Source organism: Pleurodeles waltl, chromosome 9 (assembly GCF_031143425.1).
Source record: "Pleurodeles waltl isolate 20211129_DDA chromosome 9, aPleWal1.hap1.20221129, whole genome shotgun sequence".
Lineage (NCBI taxonomy): Eukaryota > Metazoa > Chordata > Amphibia > Caudata > Salamandridae > Pleurodeles > Pleurodeles waltl.
In genome coordinates this window covers 870,565,743-870,587,870 of record NC_090448.1, presented here as the reverse complement: position 1 = coordinate 870,587,870, position 22,128 = coordinate 870,565,743, and the positions used below count along the sequence as shown (strand labels likewise).

General features: G+C 43.5%; 1 protein-coding gene across 13 annotated transcripts in view; it reads left to right on the top strand.

The window, feature by feature from the left end:
- The window catches only part of FOXN3 (forkhead box N3), a 648,650-nt gene that overhangs the window by 489,920 nt on the left and 136,602 nt on the right, over nt 1-22,128 (top strand). The window lies entirely within an intron of this gene.

Genomic DNA, 22,128 nt, shown 5'->3' with positions numbered 1-22,128 from the left:
TGGCAAGAGTTAGGAAACTGACTATGTCAAAGACTAACTCATTGCAATGAACCTAATACGCAAGAGTTTTAATAATTCATGATTTCAGCTTTGCAAATCGCTCTTAAAAGTTGCAAGTGTGTGCCATTATCTCAGTTTCCTCACGATTGCTCAGTCAGTGAGGTAATAATCGAAGTCTAGTTTAAAACTCCTTTTGTAAATACCACACTTTGTGTTGGCCACCCATGCATTTGTTCTGATCCACAATGTGATGCCCCGTTTGTGATCCTGCTAGGAACCTGCTGTATCCTGGAACTGTGTTAAATGCACTGCTTGACAAATGCCAAGCCTTGCAAATGGAACTAGGGCCAGTAATGTTTCGGGAGTATGACGTGGGATATAGTTTCGTGCAGGAAACAAATGAATAAAATCATGCTGAATGAATTCTGTATATGTCATCTTTCTGCCAAAGTTTTGTGACTCTGTGGCTCTAAATATCCGACGACACTCACGTAATGGAATGTTGCTACTTTTATCGATTTCAGAATGTTGAAAGGACACTTAAGCCTAGTCTGAATTTGAAGCTGTGAATTGTGTGCACCATTCTATAGCGTCTGTATAAATGGACTGATCTATCTCACTAGACACCTGGATTACATCAAGAAACTGACAGAATTTAGGACTAGATATATTGTTGCCAGGAGACACCATAGTGCCGAGTTTGCTCAACTTCTTGCTATGTGACCTGTCCTATTGTTACCGCTGTCCCTATGTGGATCAATTGGCAAAGCATCTGGTATCAAGGGTTTGCAGAGATCCTGTCCCAATAATGATGGTGCAGTAGGCTTACTTGCGCAGGTAAGGGTGGAGGTTTGCAAGGCATAGAAGCCCTTTATCTCTACATTGGACCTCACAAAGTGTCATTTTTGTACTCTGCCCTCTGTAGGGTTGCAATGATAACATTAAAGGTGTACGTTGTGAAAGGAGCATAAGCGATACACTTCCGGGCAAATCACAAGGGAGAGCTGTATGATCCTTTGTGATTTTTAGATAATCACGAGGAATGCTTGCAGCAGTGTTAATATTGTGGTTGGCAAAAACAGTTGTCCTTTTAATGTGTGCTTTTGTTCCTCACTTAGAGTCCAGTGTGAACATTTGAAGTCTTTCCCTGCTTTTTTCTTATTTTTTTGTGGAAGAGTGAGGGATAGTTGACTAGCAGAGTTTTGCACGAGTATGAAATGACATTCTTTATCCTACCAACAGGGTCTACAACGTAAACTTTATTTTTCTGGAAATAAAAGTAAACTATACTGGTTCAAAGGCACGCAATGTCGTATCTTTCCAAAGATTCTTGCCCACATGACCGCTTAGCAGCTTTCCCCTGTGGCAAAAAAACATTCAGCTTTTTAAAGCCGAAAGCCTTTAATTTGCATTATCGAGGTTCTCCAAGGTCTCAAAAAATCTGGATGTACTTACAAATGGTGAAATATTGTGTGTTAGCTATTAACATTTGGACGCAAAACTGAAGTTTTGTGAGGGCACTGCACTCTTGCCGGCTTGCCCTTGCCCCGGCACCCAAACAGTGGTTAAAAGGAGCAGTGAAATGGCACCGGGCTGGGGGTTTGGCACCAATTAGTCCTGAGATCGCTGAAAGAGGCTTTCAATTTCAAGCTAAGCAGAATAGAGGGTGAACGAAAGGATTTTGAAATGAGATTATGGAACCTGTAAGCTCCTTGCTTTTGTTTGGTGCATAATTCTCCAATTTTGTTCAAGTCGGCGAGACAATCCAGTTTTGGAGATTGAAGTGGTAGATCCGTGTCCTGAGGCTTTTCAAGGGCTCCAAGCCAGTTGGGCTTTAGTGGCAATTGTGAAATGTTTAGAGATCAGGCTGTCTGAAGGACCGATGCATGCACGGTGCCAAACAAGGGTTTCTCTTTGTTTTTTTCACAGAAGCCACCTAGGAAATGTGGTATTTTGCTTCAAGGCGCAACTATAGTTTGAACTAGAGCCTCGATTCCCATAACTACCAAACATATTACAGATTGGAGACATACTGAGAACAGTATTTAGTGTATTATGAACCATTTTATAGACTGGCAAAAGGCAGCATGGCAATCAGACTGCCATGATCTCCCTATATTTTTATGACTTCATTTGAGCTCTAGTTTTTGGCCAAAAAAAATGTTGAGTAGCTGTTTACAAAACTTGAGAAGGATGGCTAATCGTACCAGGTTATTTTGCCTCGTCCAAGTCGCACAAAAGTTAAGAAGAGAGGCTTTATTTTTGTGGCCTCTGCACATTTCACAACTTTTGTCTTCCCTTGACTGAACTTAACTCATTATCCAGAATCTAATCGGTGTGTATGAAGCAAACTTTAGAATGTAATCAAATAGGGATAAAGTTATTAAAGATTCTGGTGAAGAGAGCTGTGTAAGTGATAGAGAAAATATATGCAGATGTTCATAGTGTAATATGCTACTTCTTAACATTGATGAGAGTGGTGGTAATGAATAGCATATTGCACTATTTACATCTGCATATTGGTTCTCCACATTTGCTTTACAAGAACAGCTATGTAACCAAATATCGGATTCACATGATAAGTCGCGTTGGAAAATCATTGCAAAATCATTGTAACATGAACCTCGAGCGAGTTTCCCCAGAACAGAGCTATACATCGGCAATATATAGTCAAATATCTGGGTCTATATATGATGCAAGATCATGACCAGTTCTATACTAGTAATACGGGGTGAGTCGTGTTGGGACTATGGTCATCCAGACGATTTTGGAACACTCTCCGACTGTCCTTCATGGGGAAAGTAGCTCTAGCGAAGATGATCGTTATACCACGATGTTTATACGTGATGCAGGACTCGTACCATGAAATCCCAAAAGAAGTGTTCTGAGAGCTGGATACGTTCTTGGTGGAACTTTCTTGGCAAGGTAAACAACGTCTGGTTAGTGCAGCCACCCTAAGGAGTGGGTGGGCTGGAGGAGTCTTAGTAGTACTGGATTTTTTAACTATACGACTTTGCGGCCCTACTCCAGCACGCCACCTGTTGGCTCGATAGGGAGTTGAACTGGGAAATAAATCTCTTAGAAGGGATCCCATGACAGACACCAATTAGGTGAGCTTCTGATGATGGGAGCAGGGATACCCAAAAAAAAAACTCCTGCACTTAATACGCCTAATGGGTCAGATATGGGAGAGAGCAGTAAAGCGAGTGCTAAGCTGAGCCCTTTTGCCCCAGATCTAGATCTTTGGATAATCTCCCCCTTCCAGCGTATAGCCTGGGTGATGGCGATAGATAGGTAGTGAAAGGATGGCTGCATACTGCTCTCCGATCTTTATCCTAATGGCTGTTTTACATCTCTGCAAGAAGCACAGACACCCTTTCACCTAGGTAGGGGACAGTTCCTCCAGTATGCCAAAACTGCAGCCACGGCACGTCAGCTGTGGCCTACGTTCCCTGATGCACCGGAGCCCACCCACACTATGCTCACTCTCTTGGCTATTGCAGGCGGACAACGACTCATGACACACTTAAATCGTGAACCCTTTTCTGACAAGCAGCTACAGCCATTGCGGGTGGAGGACCTTTGGCAACAGTATAGTGCAGAACAGGTTACACCCCGGGACTGGACTAAAATACATGAGGGGTCCCTAAGACAGCCACATGTGCTAGATGTAAACATATTCAATATAACGTTATTCATATGACCTATCTTCCCCTCAGTGCCTCCACCGCATTTACTCCGCTAGGCCTGGGTCCTGTCCTAGGTGTAGGGTAGCAGGAACAAACTTTGTTCATAGGATGTGGTGCTACCCGAAAATGACGGAGTTTTGGAACAAGATCCTAGGGCTATTTAGGACCGTGACAGGATGGGACATTCCATTAACTATTAAAAACAGTTTGCTCGGGCTCTTACCTGATAACCCCCAATAAAAAACCCCACTAGACGATATACGATCCTGGGTCTGGTGATAGCTAAGAGACGCATTGCCATCCACTGGCTCAGCCCTCATCCCCTGACAAACATCTTGGAGGGAAGATATACTGGAGTGGGAAAATTCGGAGGAGGCACACCCGAGGAAAACTAGAACTAATGCTAAAGCCGAAGAAGTATTGATGGCTTGGGCTGCCATGACCCACAGACTTCTACATAGTACCCCGCAGAGCTAAGAGGCCACAACGCAGCTATAACCCAACAGAAATTAATCTAAAGGTGCCAAACATCCCTCTTTAAATCTCCGGGGGCCTAAGCAAATTTGGATAGAGGACTACATTGGGTGCGGTGGGCGCCTCCCCTACTTGTGAAACCTGCTGCAATGATTAGTCAAGTTCTGGGGGCTGAGAGATGGATTTTTTTACACAGTGGAACATATATGGCATGATTACGACTTGGTCGGATGGGATACTCCGTCACAGACGTGACGTGAATGTTAAGTTCCATTATACTCTATGGAACTTGTAAAACGGCGGGGGATATCCGTCACGTGTGACGGAGTATGCCAACCGCCAAGGTCGTAATCAGGCCCATAGGGTTTTAGTCTGGCTATATCGAGTTTCAGGTTTGTTTACTTTTTCAGTATGTTAATGCATAACTGTTATTCATGATCTACTACATAAGTGTGTGAATCCGCTGCATTGAACGTACTGCAATGCAAAATGACAAAGGAATTTATTGAAAAAAAGTCATTGTAACGTGCGATCTATGAGTTAGTAAACAGTATTTTTCTAATGCCATTTTCAATGTACTAAGTAAGTAATACCATGGATCTGACCCATGCACTGTAGTGATAAATGTGTGAATGTACCTTTGTTATGGCAGTTCCTGAATATAGTGTGCTATTAGGCAAAACGTATGTCCTGTTTATATATTATAGTGTTTGTCTCTATCACACATTCTGGATTTCTTTTTACCAAAAGATTGGAAAAATCAAAAGGTGAGAATGGTTCACGGCGATATGGTAAGCTGCATCAAAATTGAAACCTTTATAAATAGAGGAAGCTTGGATATGACAGAAACATTGACATTTTTACCAGGAACAAATTTAACACGTCAAGAGTTTTTCAAAGCATGAGTAGGTCACCCGATGTGACTGCCCCAAGAAGGGCAGTGCTCTGGTGCAGCATTTGGAATTTGTTTTTCATAGAAAAGGCCCTCTGTAGTCAGCAGCTTCCACCAGATAGAGGCGGGAACTAGAACAGTAAAATAGTACATTAATTTTAAGGAGAGTAGGCTACATAAAGGTTGGCTATTACCATTGAATATGCAAGGGCAGACCTCTATCCTTTGTGGAAAATGCAGTCGTTCATACTGGATTTTCCCTGTCAGTCTTCACGACATATCAACATAGTGAATCTGAATTGGTGGAATTTGCATATTCCAAAGTATATGGGAAACCTAAAACCCAGCCTAGACCAGCTTGTGAGAACTTGTAGTCTAGGTAATCAAATTGCCACTGCTGGGAGAAGTGGGGGTATAGTTTGGGGTTTCATTGCGAAGGCAATCTAATTCTTTAATGTTTAACTAGGGGTGCTGTGTTAGTTTCCCCCCCACCCGCGAGCCCCATATATTCATACCCTATACTTCCACTCCTCCTCCAGTGCGCAGCACCTCCAGCTCATGTAGAATTTCAACGCATACGTTAGCGATATTGCATTGGTCATCAAAAAACAGCAAGGCCAGCACCCATCATAAACTAACGTAACATTTCTAATTGTAAATCCAACTTTTATGTTAAGAAAAAATACTTCTACAGCGGGGAGTGTTCCTGCCATTGTACCCCTTAGGTGAAGTATTCATTCCATCCAGGTAATTGTATCTTCTGGAAATCGTCGGAATATGATCGTGCTAGGACTGTGGAGAAAAAAAAATGGTAAAATGCATAAAGTAATCATGAATGTCTCACCCTACGAACACTTCGCTCAGGCATAAAATGGAATAGCTTTTAGTCAAATATGCCAAGGGACCGGAACAGAAATAGTAAGGGAATGAAAACAATGATATATGAATACAATACAATCTCCTTTAAGCCTGTCTAGAAGCTGGAAAGACTCGCATTAACTCAGTCAGGCCTTAGGGGTCATTTCTGGACCTGCGAGGCATTTCTAGGTGATAGTGGTGTTGAATAGTTTTGGAGCAGTAGTCATCGATCGTTGCACGCTAATGCAAATGGACTAGCCTGTCTAGTTTTCACTCTGAGACATTGAGGCTTGAGCTCCTGTTCTAGCTTTTTGCTTTGGTTCGCTGTGTTAGCTCGCTGTGTATCCTAAGTGCTTCCTCGTTTCACCTCAGTTACAAGAAATTGTGAGACTTTAAAGTAAAAAGCACACTATCTAAGCCTGTGATAAATTTGCAAAGGAGAAGCCTTGCTAGTGATGTCATCACTGAAGACTTTATCCCCTATCAGTTATCAATGGATGCTACAGAACGCCAAATAGAACAATCATTTGCAATGCAACGGGTCTCGCGTTTGCTCGTGTTTGAGCTGATAGCGTTGTAAACTCCTAACCCGACTTTTCACTGGTAATGAAACCGATCGGCAAAAGTGCATTTATGTACTAACCGGAAAAAGTGCAATTAACTGTGTAACAAGCGCTCGACTTCTCCCAAGCGAGATCACGCTGGGAAAATAGAGGAAAAAGTAGTCCACGAGCCAGACAGAAAACAGCGAGCCGTGCATGTTTTCTGTACTTGGTCGATGCGCTCGAGGAGGGCTGTCCACCTGAAAAGGCATGACATATGCATGCCTTCCACTAATGAAATCAAGCAGATTCTAATAGGCAAACCCACAAGCCAATGACAAGAACTGACATGACGTGGACAGGGCTCCGAGCCCTTTTTAATTACTAAAGCGTCTCGCTTAGCGAAACGCAAGCGAATATGATGCAGGCTCAACCCTAAAAAGGAAATGGGGTGCTAGAGACTGCAGGTTACTTGGGAAAGCTATTGAAGGCAAAACTCTTCGCGTAAGAGGTGCGTTGCCAAATGTTTGCAAAATATTCTGTTAGCCTCGTGGTGAAGTTGCAATGAATAAGAGTTCTAGAGGGAAGAGATTTTAAGGTGCAGAGACCTGTGCACTTACTGTATGTGAGAACATTGTGCGATGGCAGTCATGTCGTGGTGAGGACATACAAAGCCTTATGCACCACGCTAAACGTTTTTGAAACCAACCCTTTGATTAGCAGCCAGTGGAGTTCAATTAAAGGTGAAGGGAGCTAATCAGGAAAGTTCAGCTGATTTTGAGTTTTCCATCTCTGTGTAATTTACCTCTGGTCTTTGCGGTGACCCCTACATAAACTAAATTGCAATAATGAATGTGTGAGAGGGCTAACGCTAAGCTGAAGCCAGCTTGCTCTTGGGTTTGTAGAAGGTGTATCTGATATAGGCAGCAGAGGTGAAGAGCTACATTTTTGGTCAGTGTTAACTTGCATCCCGAAAGGTCTCAGTGCTGAGGCTGACTCCAAGGTTTCTCATGACATTTGAAGGAGTGGCGGAGAACCTCGAGTGAGACCATAGGTCGAGTTTGTGCAATCCAGATTTGTTCCATGTTAAGGGATGGCCAGTTATTTCTATCCTTTTTTTGCACAGCTGAAGACAGTTTTATCCAGGCCTCTGAACAGGTTCGGTAGGGATCCTGATGTGTGTTTGGGTATCATCAGTGTACATTTGATAGCTGATTTTGTGATGTTAGAGCTTGGCAGGAAGGGCCAGACAGATGTTAGAGAGGGCTGCTGAAAGGGGAAGCTTTGGGGAACACCATTGGTCACTTAAAGCGTTTTCGAAAGGGAGGAGCCTTAGTTTTACCTGATAAGTGTGGTTCAACAATGTCTTTGGATGTTTGTATGACTTGTTTATTTTTTTTTGCCTTTGCCTAAAAGAATATCTAGTGTGATTCAAACCTGGGACACAGAGACTACACACTGTGTAGCTACATCACACTGAAGAACTTTCCATAACTTTCAATTCAATGCTTTCTTTCAAATCCAAACTAGTATGCTTAATCCAGCTCACACTATCGGACTTCTCATAGCTAAAATGCACAGGACCGTTCCAATCCATGACTGTTACTCAGCATATAAGCGTCACCAAAATGATCAACGTAACACCAAACAGTGCCAGTTCCTTGTATGCTTACTTTCTGCAGTACCCTATTGGGCTGTCACCAAAAGGTCCATAGTGTGTTCAACAGACTAATGGAAGGCTTAAAGAAACGACCCTTTGCTACTGCCCCTACCACATAATAATTTGATCAATCACGATTGGAATCCAGTTCAAGCTCATCTGCTTCACCTACATATGTCTTAACAACACCAGCCTTGACCTACTCTTCGAAAACATCTCTCTAGCCACAGCTACCTGGCCTGTCAGATAGCACAATTCAAAACAACCTCAGCAAAAGAGTCAGTTGCTTCTCAGACCAGGAGATTAAGTTCCATCCTTCGCCCACAACCATCAGTGCAAACCCAGATCCTTCTTCTTTACCCAGCTCTAAGAACTTCCATTTTGCATGAGCCTGTGTCAGTCCAGAGCCCACTCACAGGTTGCTCTGTGCCCCAATAACCAGTCCTCTAACTTCTCCTGGTGTATCTCCCCCGTTGCCTGTCTTTGAACTCTCTGGCATTTCACCCACCAATGATTTACATTCCCATTATATCAAGAGCTCACATGCTAATGTCAAGTGCTAGCCAGATGTCTCAGCCGCTCAAAAGTGGTGCCTGCTTAAGGAGTAGGTGGAGCAAGAGTAGAATTGAATTTAATCCAGCTTGAGGAGAAGCTACCTACAAACGGGACTTCTCTACTGCCCTACTTTAAATATACTCTAACCCAGTATGTCCCTAGCTCTCACTGGTATTTTTAAGACGACCACAGGCCTTTTATAGGATCCCCTTACAACAAAGCCACACCTCCTGTCAACAGTTAATGACCTTCTACCCAAGCCATCTTCCTCTCTGGATTGATTGATGGAACCTGTAGGATCCACCGTTACTGGGCATTGACATAGTAAGGATGTCATGGTCCCCAGTGCAAGCAAGCAAAAAAGCCCCTGTAATGTAGTGAAACTGGGATGGAGGAAACTCCAAGAAGACTTGGTGCGACTGCGCTAATGATAGCAATGCCCCCACCGCCCACTCGGCCTTAGGCTTTGTGAATTAATCTTATGGCCTTACTGACGTGCCACTGCGAATTGTTACTCGGTGGATAGTGAGCATCTGCGGGACCCCTCACTATGTTTACTCGGGGAACCCTTCTGTTCTTATGCAGACATGGCTGTGCCCTCCTTTAAGGGCATCTTGCATGCACAGCATGGGTCATCAAGGCCCTGAAGGAATAAAACTACATTATCATTATCCTGTTGGAACAACAATGGTGCATCCTGCTCAGGTTCACTCTGACTGGCTCCCAGCCTTCGACCCCATGCAGCACTCTCTGGGCATTAGGCCAGCAGGCAGATCCTACAAAGGCCACATGCATAAACCGTAATGTTTTTATAGCGATTTATACTATGCACCTACGATTTTTTAGGTTATGTAAACACCGTTACTATTACCAAATGAAATGGTATTCATGTTACCGTCCTCGTAATACGATTGTAGGCTCAGTGGCCTTGTTGAGTTTCTAATTGGTGACCCTGCGATCACTGCACATCTCAACTGTGAGCTTTCAGCTCACTGAATTGTCCTTTTGGACTCATCCGGATCACAACAGTCTTACCCAGAGCACGTATAAAACAGTGGAAACATATCCTAACAGTGTAAGAGCTCCACTACCCCTCGGCACACAGGAAAGTCCAAAAAAACCTAAACAGAAAAAAAAAAAACTGGCAGAAGAAGAATTCACTCCTGCCAATTATATATGGTCATAATTAATGTTTATACAGCGCCTACTACAAACGGAATTATCTCTAGGTGATTTGTTAATATGTTTTCCTCCCATCTCAGTGGTACTCGGAAGTGGGGCACGGAAAGTTGAAACATGGAGAAGGACCCTGCGGAGTTTTCAGCCTGTGACTAGCAGTCCCAGACCAATGAAGTATCTCCCCAGAGTAACGTTCATCTCAGGTGCGGCCAGTCCAGCTGCACCCCCACCCCCACCTTCATGTGTGCCCCGACCCCCCAAAAACAATCTCACCCAGCGGCACTGCTGTGCACCCCCTAGAAGTTGCCGTTCCGCTCCTGAACTGTTGCTCCGTGAGGCCCAGAAACTCCGTCCATAATGGTTCCTGCGCAAAACTACATGAAGAGGTTTAAAAACAAACAAACCTGGCGATCGGCTGCTGCGTGTAAAGACTTCAAACTTTGACAGTAAGTAGAGCGTGCGCACCGACAGATAGAGAGATCTACCCAGGGTCACACAGTTGGGTCAGGCGTGCGCGCCAGGATTCGGGCACAGCTCTCCCGGTTCCAATCCACCGAGGAGCCACCAGAACACGGCTGCGCCCTGCTGAACTAAATAAAATACAGTGAAATGGAGGCGCACGCGGCGCGGGCTCCGGGCTGACACTACTGGCTTTGACAGCTTACCTAGCTTTAGTTCGGGAGCAGAGGCAGGGTTACCCTTACATTAGAAGGCTCTGGTCGCCATAGCGATGCATACCATCCTGGTAACATGATGCAAAACATGTGTCTGCGGAGCATAAACAGAGGCCGGCCTTCCAATCCATGCAGAGGAGCCCTGCTGGAAAGCTAAATGCAGATCCCTCGGGGCAGCGGAGGGCAGGCCGAGAGGCCTTGTTTGGCTGCTTAAAAAGAGGTCTTTTCAAGTTGGAATTTGGCACAGACCTAGTTTTCCATCCGAGTTCACACCGCCGTACTGCTTTTGCACAGTCATTTAACATGTCACTGAGCAATGTACTGACACGTCGGCCTAGGTTCCTGCTGTGCAACAACGCTAGCGTCTCCTTGCAGCTACGGAGAGATGATTATTCCTAATCTATCTTTAAACATGTCTGCGATCTGTGCTTGCTATTACTGTGGCTAATGGTGTGAAGCTAAGAAACTAGGCAATTCAACTCTTCGAGGTTGAACCATCAACAACTACAATTGGCACAATCCACACTTTTAAGTCAAGAGCTCTTGACTTTACTATAGGTTTTTGTATAATATACTTATAGGGCCTTTCAGCCAGACCTCTTCATCCATTAGTCTATTGTTGTGCCATTCTCATTTTTCCTGCCAACTTCAACATAATGCATGGGGCAATGGGTCAGCCCACTTCAACCATTGGCTTACTTCAGAGCCACTGTGAGTGACTGTATTCTGCTCTTAACAAGGAGTATATCTGCATATAAAGTACATCCCTTCAGTGTCAGGTAGTACTATGGCGACCTGTGCTTTTTGAGGCAGACATTTTTACTAGGAGCCAGTTTTTGTTGTTGTAGATTAACAAGGGGCTGGCAGCTTTCACATCAATAAAGTTTTACAAAAAACATGAGGAAAAAAAGAAGCATTGACAAAGCCAAAAACTCATGTAGCCAGCGACAGACCTATTAGCTGTGCCAATGCTTATTTTATTTTTCAATGTCCCCGGCTCCCAGCATATGGCCTTGGGTGTGCTCCTCGACTTCAGTTCCGGTTCAGGTTGGCTCATAACATAGTCATTGCCAGTGTATGCACTCTAAAAGTGTTAATGACTGTAAGAAGGTCTGGAACACAGCCAATCACAGTATAGCTTGCAGTTACACTGTAAGTGTGGCATTGGGCCTGGCATTGGCTTTGGAGTGTGACCATACATTGCTTTGTTGTTTTTTGTTCATAACCTGCAGCGATTAGCTATTGTGTTAAATGGCATAATTAGCCAAATATATAGCTTTAATGCAATGATGCACCAGTGTTTGTGTGGTATGCTCAAGCTCACTTGTTCTGAGATGTCTGTTGGTTAGAGGCTAGGAATGATGTTGAGGTGGCAATACTTTGCCAATGAAATGGCTTCCGTGCATGAAACACCAAGCCTGCTTTAGACTCTGCGACTTGACTCTCCAGAGGGGCACACAGTCTGACTATTCTGCAGGAGGCAGGCCCTGAGAGGAGCCATAGAGACCTCTTTGCTGATTCACACAAGCCCCTTCGTGGCGGGTGTAATACATCGGTCAGAGGTCTCCAGACTTTTCTGGAATAAGAGCTGCCTATGTTCAATGAAAATCATCCAGAGCTACTAGTTTTGTTAGTGTTCTAAGAGTGACCACACAAGACAAGACTACATTAGTGGCCACTTTATGCTAGATTACCAGCAGCGATCACCTCAGTGCACCAGTCAGGGCCTCCAGCACAAATGTGAAAAAGGATCTGTCACTTCAGAATGTCTTTACGTAGCTAATACCTAACTTCCATAGTGCAGTGCTCGCAGTATCAAGGTAATTATAAGAATGGCTGTGAGCCTTACCAATGCTTCATCATTTATCACTTACATAGCAGCTTTAAAATGCAAATTCAACATTTTTTCTTCAGACCGCAGCTGAGGTCCGAAAATACATTTACCCAATAAATACACACACTCCAGTTTGGTGCAGATATATTAATTCACTCAAGCAAAAGCTTCTGATTTAGCAGGCGGGACAAATGAGAACTACTGACACGTAACTAGAGTTACCAGCAGTTCACGAGCTACTGGTTGGAGAAGCCTGACGTAGACCGCCTCCCAAGTAGTATACATTTTGCACCTCTTCAGAAAGCTCCATTAATCTGGTGAATGTTCTGCAGTTTAGAGTTGTAGGAAATCCCCCCTTTGCCTGCGCTCAGTGCCACAAGATACTGTTTTCTGCAACACAGGTGAACTGCTTCCGTTCAGTTGTGCGCGAGGATTCTCCCGGGCTCCCTCAAGAAGAGGCGCGCGCTGGTCCGTTACTCAACGCAGCCCGGTTCAGGCTTGTGCCTGAAAACAATGTTCATTGAATTACCCAGCGTTCCATTTAGCGGCTTGCGTGGACAACAAGGAGAGGAAAAAACATTGTGATTGTGTTTCCGATGTTACAATTTCTATTTGTAGCAATCAATTTTAATTAGAATCTGAAAAGAGAAGCCCACAGTTCTTAACACACTGTAAAAGTATTTTTTTCTTGAGCTATAATTAGCTCGGGCTTTTTTTTGTTTTTTTTTTTGCAAAAGGCTTTTGCTTGATTCTGCGGGAAACTTGCTTGACCGTTGCTAAGTAACTGGTAATTATGATATTATCTGGCAGCGAACTGCTGGCAGTAACTGTAAATTCCTTTGTCTTCCCAACACAACTGATGTCGAGGGTAAAATGTTAACTCCAAACACATTGATATGTGGCAAGCGGTACTGCTGACTGCACTGTTCCAGCACTGGCCATAGACAGTCCACAGTGAAAGCAGTCTCCTGTTTTTCCCACGAACCTTTGTGCTTTGTATTTGACGCTGGTTTGCAGATTGGCGATTTCTGCACAAACAAACTTATTGAAATATGTTTGTTTCTTGTGTGGAGGATATCTCCTGTAAACTTGTACACATTGGAGGTGCACTGCCGTAAAGCGAGACTTTTACTCCTGCTGGGAATTCACAAAAAGGATTCCGGGTAGGTGTAAATTGATTTACTACTGTCGAATTTTTTTTCTCCACGAGTGCGAAGAAAATGACAGTAGAAAATCCCCCTTAGTGGGCAGGAAGGGGGCACACCAAGACATGGTTTGGCACGGTAGATCGGGAAAGGCCGGACATGTACTTTTGCCTTTCTTAGGCTAAGTAGGATGACCAGGTGTCCCGGATTTGACGGGACACTCCCAGTGGCGACTAGCGTCAATCCCCATGTTTTATTACCATTTTATTTTTCTAGGGGGCGGAGCCATGGCGAATGACAGACACGAGGGGGAGTGGTGTTCACTGTTGTCAGTGCGCATTTGGGTTTGGCCGTCTGTCTCAGGGCGGACACACTGGCATGCACACTGTGCTGTCTCCAGCCGTGCTGCGTTGCCAGGTTGGAGACAGCAGGCACTGGCTCCCTGTCTGTCTAAGAGTGCAAATCAAGGGCGCTCAGGGCAATACTGACGCTGCTTTCATGCTGGCAGCATGAGAGCAGCACTAGGAATGGTTGCAGGGCAGTCTGAGAGCTTGTGCTTGCAGAAGAGCAGCAACACAGCAGGCATTCAGGTGTTTTTTTGTTTGTTTGTTTTTTTGTATGTTTTTGTTTTGTAAACACCCTCTGCCACTTTGCCCTGAAACCAGCCATGACTAGACAGTACTGGTTTTCATCTAATGTCCTGGCAAATATCAGCAAATTTGGCATATGTGCCGGTTTTTTGAGGGGGGGCAACTGAAAATAGTGAGATGAACTTTTTTTAGGTGTTCCAAAGCAGGACTAGTTAGCAGTTGTTATAAGTAAGCAATTTAATTAACAGGGATGATGCTGGTTTTATAAAAATTACATAGTTTTATAAGTAAGCAATTTAGTTAACCAGTATGATGCTTTTTTTTGTTTTTTTTTAAAGACATTTTATTTATTTTCAAATTGCATTTTATTTATTTTCTTAGTGCCTCTTCTGCGTTCATATTTTGATGGGAGCTGTGATTATCCACTCTCCAGGCCTTCTATTTTTGCTAAATGTCCCAGTTTTTGGTGCTCGAGATCTGGCCACCCTCGCAAAGGGCTTTCTCCACAGGGCTGCTACTCAGGCATTGCTTATTTTTCAGGCTTGGAGTATGTTATGTATTGTCTTTAGAGCTACCAACAGCTGTCTCATGAAGCACTATATTAACCACACGTTGGGATTATTATTAAAACCTGCCAAGATCCTCCATTGAACTTAATTAGCAAATTAAATGTTTTCTAAACTGGATACAGCACACCTCATACAAGGATAATGGTACCTGATACATTTGTATATTGGTTGCAGGATGTGGTGTTGTACTGTGTAGTAATGTGAATGATGCTGAGTATAATGTAGTGTACGCTTGTGGGTCATGAGCTTTCTGATTCTGTCAGTGCAATTCTGTTCAAACTTTCATGATCCTTGCAGTGTTTGTCTAGGTAGCAGCATTGTGTTTTTTTGTGTAGTGTGTGTGTGTGTGTGTGTATATATATATATATATATATATATATATATATATATATATATATATATATAGTCACTAGCTCTTGAATCCAGCCTAGAAAACTTAAAATGGTAGTTTTGTAGTAACACGATAACAGTAATTTAAGGAAAGGCTTTATTTTTGCAGCGTAGCAAGTTTGGAGGAAGTTTCACAAGTTTATTTTTTCCACCTCCTGGATGAAAATAAAGAAACTTCAGACTTGAAAAAGTGAAAAGAAGCTTGAAGTCTTTATTCTTGGTGTCCTCTGACATCCATGTTAAGTTTGTAGGTAACTACCCTTCTGTGGTGTCTGTCAGTGTTGACTTGTGTAAGACTAGTCTACCCCAGTCACTAGTTATCGTTCTGAAGTTGCAGCCTACATTGGTGGTGATTGGAAATCAACCTGTTTTTACGATAGGTCAACAGTTGCACGCCCCTTTTCTACAGTAATAGGCCTGCACTTAAAGTTCAAAAATGTTCATTAATATCAATATCCAGTCAAAAATCTCGAGTTAGATCATTCTTGCATTGCACAGATAAGTTTAATGAAAGTGTCGAAGGTGGGGAGGCAAGGAGCAGTTTGGGTGAAATATTGGTCTTAGTTTGTGAGAAGTTGATAACTTCAGGGAGCAACTTAAAAGGGTGCGATTGGGGTCAGATATGGGTGATGTGACAATAATGGGAACAGAGTTTGAGAAAACGTTCTTACTTGGAGGATTTGCCAATATGGTGTAATTGGTATGTGAGCAAATCTATATAAACCAGTTGGTAGGCATTCCTGGGTAGGTCCATCTAAAAAATAAAGTTGGTCAGCGCACACAGACTTGCAAATGTGGAGGTATTTAAGCTTTACATGTAGTAAATGTGGCTTGCATATTAAATGCCCTTTCTTTATATATTAATGAAAGTGATGAGGCTATCCTTAGCTAGGCCTACTAAGCAACACACTGTAGGGAATAAATGTGAAACTGAACAGAGTTTGGAAGCTGGTTTCACTCATGCACGGGTTTACTCTGCTTTGGTTAATGCTGGTATTTGTACAAAGCCGTTTTTCAGCCGCTAGTCAGCATTCATATCCATCAAGGAAAGCACAGTAGCAGACACCAAAGGCCACATCTTCATCACCCCAGGCAAACGGCATTTGGTAAGACGGATTTGCCCGGACCTGTATGCAGTACACAACAAGGCAGTCTGTACATCATATTTAAAGGCTACAGGAGCGGACTGGAATCAGTGGCGCTTTACTGGCCACGAGCCAATCGCTGCTTGTAACCGAAGTCAGCAGATTAGAGCAGGGTGACAAATGATGTTCCAGACGTTTCATCCCCATTGCAGCTGCTCTTCAACACGTCTGTGCCCATTTGTTAAACTCCTCCAACACCAAGTATAACTTCTGTGGTGCCCTGGTGAATCCCAGAAGCGGAAGCTCATCAGACCAGCCTTGCATGCATTGCCCTGGCGCGGGCTGCTGTACATCATGCACAGGGCTTCTGGGGCAGGCTGGGGTGCGCATAGAACCAAGCCACACTCTGTGCCTCAACCAGGAACCTCCACCCAACCCCAAATCATAGACGAACATCAGCCAACTGAAACCCAAAGCTCTTTAACCCTTTCACTCCACGTGACCTCATGGCCAAGCAGTATCTACTTTAAGGAACTCTCGAAAGTTGAGCTGTTCAAGGAAGCTTGTGAATTACAGCCAGGACCCCACGCACTGCAACAGAAACCTCTGAGCACGCATGCACGCACACGTATCAGCATTGAGTGTGTACCCAATCACTGGCTTGCTTCCCTATACTTGCATGTAAATATACTATGGCTGCCTATGGGCACCACCATTATGTATGTGTTGAAGCTACCCATTGGCTGGGAGGCGCAGTTTGTATGTCTGCCTTTGACCTATCAGTGTTGTTAGGATAAGATGAGCAGATTCTGTTTCTATAACCAGGTATAACACAATCGTAGTTTAAACCTGCATCCCCACCCAAGTGCTGTGAAATAACAGTTGTCTGTTAGTTGTGCACCTGCAAAGAAAAACTGTCACATCAGCCGGAATCGGTGTATACTAACACGCTCAAAGTGACATTGAAAAACACCGCCTGTAAAAAGCTCCTATCGAAATACCGCGTTAAACAGCTCGTTGATTAATAGCGCATATAGTGGGCTTTACATAGGCTTGCAAACTTCCAGTATACCGCCCTGTTTGTGTGGGAATGGTGTATGTGCACACAAGCAATGAAGTGTACTTTAAGACAGGATCATTTACTGACCGTAACTCCAGTCATAGATTTGTGTGCGTGCCTGGAGAGGGAGGGATATTTAATCCCTGACAAGTGTCTTTTCGGCCTACTATTTTGAGGAAGTTGTTAGTGGTTCTCACCTTGGATCCGTGTACAGCTGCGGTTGCTCCCCAGTGTTTTCAATGCTCTATGAACCAGTTGCCCCGTTTACACAGTTCATATCGTGAGACTAATGAAGGGCCTTATACAGAGGACACGTCCCCTTCATGCCCAGACAAAGAAAAACAGCCTTGTTACCAAAACTATACTAGTTTCTCTGACATGGAAATGCATGCTTAAACCAGCTTTTTATATATTTGCTAATGAGCACAGCGGGAAATGCAAACTAAACAAACCTCAAATAAACCCTATGTAATGCCAAATTTGGAGGATTTATTCTTAAAATATTAAGTGCCATATCTCTCCCCAGATGCTTGTCAATAATGGTACACCTACGAACTATCTCTTTTCCTGTTCACACAAGATACATGTCATATCATCTTTAAATTATAATATTGAATTCCCACGCATTATGAGTAATATCAACAGGTTTACACTTTAATAAATCTACGATGTCTGTCCTGTTTTCTTGTCTGTTTCGTTCTGATTTTAAAATATCATGAGACAAAAAATATGGATCCTTTGCAGATTCCTGTATTTGGTCTGGAAGTGCCACCACAATTGCAATATTGTTTGAATTCCCTTTAGACATTTGATCGCCATTGTTCAACAAAATCTTCAATAACGTTTTTCAGAAAGAAAAAAAATATATATAAATGAAGTGCCTTATTGACTGGCGATATCAATCCTGGTATATTTGGCATATCTGGTTCTGTAAACCCATTTTCAACAAAACAATAAATATACTGTACACAACAGACAAACTCAGGCCTGCTCTTGAATTCTGTACACAGATCAATACAAGCAAAGTAAGCGCGCCTACTGCAGTATTATGCACACAGTAGAAAACTAATGCAGGAGAACTAAGGATGCAGGGTACATAACTCTGAGCAGAGGAGTGAGAGTGCAGGAGCAGTAAAAGCATTAACCCTCCCACTGTAGTAGTGGTTGCACACTACTATGCTGGAACAGTTTTCAAAATGTTGCTGTAAGGTCGATCAAACATAGGCACGTTTATTAGTAATTTAACCCTTACTTGCTTTAGGACCCTGTTTGTACTCTGCGTTAAGTTACGTTACAGAACATAAAATAACTTAAAATTTGTACTCGCTATGGGAAAAAAAGGCACTTTATAAAAAAAACTTTCATCCCACTGCGGCAGGTGCTAATATTATAACGGTGGCCTACTATAGTAGAATGATTTTTATTTTTAAATAAAAAGGAAACAACTGCTCAGAAATTCCTCTATCTGCACTTCTCGCTCCACCCCATCTCTTCCTCTGTGAATGACTGATTATTGTTGCCCTAGTCGAACAAACTGGCAAGAATGCGCCCTGCAGCAAGTATCACTCAGTGACAGACGTTGCTGCAAAGGAAGAACGACAAAGCTTCTACAGATCCTACCTTACCCATCATTGATGTCAAACTAGGGTGACCAGCCCTCTCCAGGTCCATTATGGACACTTGTCTCGTGACGTGAACTTCTCACCTACAAGTCACTGATATCAGATGTGTTAGCCTAATTAGTGCTGTGAGAGTAAAACAAGACAACAGCAACCAGAATGCTTCAGGATGTCATGGAAAAATCCAGGACTAGATACATGGTCCTTATGTACTAAATAGATTCACCTTTGCAGAAAGGCTGGACATAGGCAGATGGGCTACAGAGGCTATTCTTTCCTGACTTCTGCTATCAATGCACGACTGTGGAACCCCCGGTGAGGGGGTCGGTAGCACCCATCTCTTCCTTCCCACCACCACAGTCTCTGCGCCACCACCTCTCTGCAAAACACCACAGATCCTCAGGAGAGGCTGAAGTTGCATGTTAGGTCATTAGAGTGTTGATGGCAGCTTGCCTCTGCTGGTGTCAATTCCTCAAAGCGGCGGCATTATTTTCTGTGCGGTCCCCAAGAGGCCAGTGTCCTCAGAAGGTGTATAAACACGCACATTGCAGTAAAATGGTGCTCTCTTGGAGTTGGATCTGAGGTGATTGTCAACGAAAATAAGTATGTTTACCTTGCTTTTATTTATGTTTATATTGCTTCACATGCGGCGCTTCGGCTACTCTCGGGCACGCGTTTTGTTAATGATAGAGCACAATATTTGCTGGATGTTTATTGATGCAAGGATAATAGGTGGGTGTAGGGGCGTAAACCTTCAATCTGCAATGAGTTAGATGTTGGTTATACTATTTTCTATATTCAGGCAGGCAGTTCTCTGGTTGTGTGGCAGGTTAAAAAAACAGTATAAATCCAGGTATCCGGTGTTGCTCACCACACAGACATATTGTCAGTCTACCCAGCTCAGCTATCAGCAGTTTTTTGAAGGTTCATTATTTTGGCTATACCCTCATGACTGGAGGGAGAGTTTTTGGAAGCTTCTCGCCCCTGGCGCTATAGATTGTTTTTTCTTGTCTTTTATTCAGTGACCAGAGGCTTCTAGGAGGTGTGGGACATGTGGGCAACTTTTGCCTGAACTCTAGGTCCTTGGACCAGAATGCTGAAAGGATACAGTCATGATAAAGCACCTTCAGTTGCAGTGACAGAAATGATTGATTTCAGTATAGGTGGCACCGAGGATTTGAGCCTGGTTTATACCCTTTTGATTGGGAAATATTATTTAATTGTAATTGCAAAGTGTAAATGTACAACTGATATACTCACAGTTGTCAAGCAGACCTTTCACAGTTGAAAGTACACAGGGAGGACTTTCAGTCCGCCCCTAAAAACCATGGGCTTATTCAACCAACCTCTTTGACCAAGCCTCACACCAGTGGGTGAATCGCATCTTAGCTCAGCCCATTAGAATATTCATCCCACCCAATGCTATTTTGGGTGTATTGTTTTGCCTTCACTCAAGTGCTTGCATTGTAGTGCTTGAAGAACTCTTGTGCAGTAATAGCTTGCTTTGTCCACTCTGTGTGCCTCTCCACCCAGTGTCTTGCTTTGTTCCTGACAGTGACACCCTTCTTTCCCCTCGCTCCGTTTCCCCTTCCTCCATCCACTTGTATCTCTGTCTCATCACTTCTTCCTATTTGCCTTCCTCGTTCTCCCTTCCCACCGCATTCTTATTTGTTTTCGGCCTTTCCTTCTTTTCTCCTAACCTTGTGCTCTTCCCAGATTCCCTTCCAGCACCCTCTTGTGTTTTCCTCCCTCTGCACTCCTAGCATTAAAGTGCTTACCCTGTATGCATTAGCACAGAAACCCTAGACCTATTGGCTTTGCCAGTGCTTGTTTTGATCATAACACCTAGCTCTATGAGTATTGCAATACATGGCATGTTGTCTGGTTAGCTTTTGCTGTTATTTAGGAAACAAGCAGACTGAAACTGTATTCAGCCATACAGTCGAATGCGGAAGTGAGTGTATTGTGATGCATCTTGGGAACAGTGTTCTGAATCTGACCCCCGGGATGCTGTGGCACTTGTGTACGATTGGTGAAGAAGCTTAAATCTCTGCTCTGAATTCTGGCCACAGTCCCTGGAGCTGTTCTGTGTTGGTAGTGTTAATGCAGTTACCCAAGTTGTTATGTTAGTTGTGCTTACTTCGTGCTCAGCCCACCACTGGAAAAGTAGCGTGTATTTTGGAAGGCAGCACAGCCTTGTACTTTGGAATAGACCACGTCCTGCAGCACCGCCCAGTTTGTAACAGGTCTTCGCGTTTAAGGATGGGCGGATAACACAGAGTGTACCCTGCGCATCAATGCGGAGTCCTCTGGTTCTGGGCCCTTGTCCTTCTCTCTTGGGAGGGTTGGATCAGGTGCAGGTGGGGATTGTGTCCTGCCAGAATCTGGGACCTTTGCACCGCCTTGTGGTTCACGCATTGAGACTTACACCTAATACATTCTTCCACGGGCTGCCAGGGTAGTCGTTTCCTTTAAAGCACAAAGCGATCACTTCCGGAACAGTTGCTGGCAGCGCTCTGCTATGTTCTGTTATTTTTTGTGCCTCTGCCTCCAATAAACTCCATTGGCATAATTTAATCTCCAGAAGCCTGGGGACCATGCAGTCCATGTTTACAGTTTACTGCGAGTACAGAGAAAGATGGGACTAAATAAAGCGAGATTTAAGGCCCCAGTGATAAGTGAGCATTCATAAGGTTTTCCCACACCTTTAACCACCGTCGACGGAATGGTTCATGTGATCAGTTGTGAGCAGTAAATGCCATTAAGGGTTTGCACCTAGCAGGCTTTCTTGCCCTGACCCAAAGGCAGCCCGCTGAAAGCTGATCCTCAAGGTTATAAACAAAGAACTGGATTTGTAAAAATGTTTTCCGAATTATTTGCATAATTTAACAAACGTTGTCAAAGCCAGTAGTTGTGATATTTATTGACTGCCAGCTTTTTGAAGTTGTCAATGCTTGTTTTGTCATTTTTTTTAAATAAAGGTTTTTGTGGGAGCTGCTGGGTCATCACCAATATCAAAAACCACATTTAGAAAAAGCAAAAATATTTCTAGTTTAAAAATCACACATTTTCATAATAGTTTCTGGCACTGAAGGGAACTCATTTGTGTGCAGATGTGTTCCTTATAGGGCAGAATGCTATCACACAGTAAAATTAAACAGTGTTTGAAGTGGGCTGACCTATTGCCCCTATGCTGTCAGATGTGTTGGCTGGAAATAAAATCTGAATAATACAATAGACCAATGGAAGAACAGAGCTGGCTGAAAGCTTCTCCGTGTAGGTCTATTGTATTCATTTAATTTTATTAAAAACG